Source organism: Papaver somniferum, chromosome 8 (genome assembly GCF_003573695.1).
Source record: "Papaver somniferum cultivar HN1 chromosome 8, ASM357369v1, whole genome shotgun sequence".
Lineage (NCBI taxonomy): Eukaryota > Viridiplantae > Streptophyta > Magnoliopsida > Ranunculales > Papaveraceae > Papaver > Papaver somniferum.
Genome location: NC_039365.1, coordinates 20,060,129 through 20,061,662, shown reverse-complemented (window position 1 = coordinate 20,061,662; position 1,534 = coordinate 20,060,129). Strand labels below are relative to the sequence as shown.

The following is a 1,534-nucleotide window of genomic DNA, read 5'->3' as shown; positions in this document are numbered from 1 at the left end:
GAGCATTAGAATTACTAAACTGACCTTGACTTTGGCCCTTAGACCACGAAAGGTTCGGATGGTTTCTCCAACCAGGATTATAGGTTTCTGAATATGGGTCAATTTTGACGGTTATCAAATCTAGTGTTATTATAAAGAGCATTGGCCTGCTCTTCAATATTCTGGCCTTCCCAAAAAGGCTCCACTCTACCACTAGTCTGGCCCACTTCTAAGGCTTCTAACCTTTTTGCTATAGCAGCAATTTTGGCATCTGATTCATAGCCTCCTTCTACCCTATTAACGTTTCCTCTACTTAAAAGAATTGTTTTCTGGGGTGCCCTACTATTTTCCCATTGCTGGGTTTTTTCGGCGATTTCATTAAAAAATTCCATCGCCGCATCAACAGTTTGGTTTTCAAATCCACCAGTGCATAGAGACTCAACCATGGTCGTTGTGGAATAATCTAAACCCTCATAAAGGATCTGAACTAGCCTAACCTTTTCTAAACCATGATGAGGACACTGGGATAATAAATCATTGAACCTTTCCAAATACCTATATAAAGATTCTCCCTCTTGTTGTGAAAATGTGCATATTTGCGTCCTAATAGACGATGTTTTGTGCCTAGGGAAAAACTTATTGAAAAAGGCAGATGTAAGTTGTTCATATGTCTCAATTGACTCGGAGTCCAAACTATACAGCCACGACTTGGCCTTATCTTTCAGGGAAAATGGGAATAACCTAAGTTTCAAAGCATCATCATCTAAGCCTCTAATTCTTAGAGTACTACAAATTTCCTCAAAATCCCTAACATGGTAATAAGGGTTTTCATTTTCTTTCCCTAAAAAGATTGGGAGCATCTGTAAGGTCCCAGGTTTCAGTTCATAGGGTGCCTCCGTTTCAGCTAACTTAATACACGAAGGACGGGTAGTCCTAGTTGGATTCAACAAAGCTTTCAAAGTTGCCATTTCTGGCGCTATCGAGGAGCAACAGGATTCTCTCCTCAGTCAAAGAACGTTCAAAAACAGACTCTTCAAAAGCCGGACTTTCTAGATTAAGGTAATCGAGACGCTTCGAACTACTAGGTTTCTCTTTAACAAATCTACCTAGTGCGTCTCTTTTACGTTCAGGCATACAATAGAATTTTCTAAATTGGAAGGGTAAGCAAACACAGATCAAGGCCGACTCAACCAAATCAAACCTATTGATTTCTAGCAAACAAAAAGCATGATGGCTCCACTTAGATTGTTTCTAGACCAGCTTCTAATCCTTCGAACGGGAATTCGTTACAATTTAAGCAAACCCCTCTGGAATCAATCCGAGTTAACGTAAGTTGAATAGAGGCGAGGGAAGCTCGGTGGAGCTTTGATACCCAAGGCCTCACCGGTATTACAAGGCGGCGCAGTCACGCATTCAACTTACAGAAACCGTCAAGAACTTCGAAGTATGCTTAAAAGAGTAACCAATATTTTTCGAATGACTTTCCTGTTAAGCTCGTTACCCTATCGGTCTCGTTCTAGTCAAAATTTTAGGCTTAGGTTCGCGTAGGTTACGT

At 40.7% G+C, this 1,534-nt stretch overlaps 1 pseudogene; it reads left to right on the top strand.

The window, feature by feature from the left end:
* Positions 1-483: 483 nt before the first annotated feature.
* LOC113307159 lies at positions 484-583 on the top strand (annotated as a pseudogene).
* Positions 584-1,534: the final 951 nt, after the last annotated feature.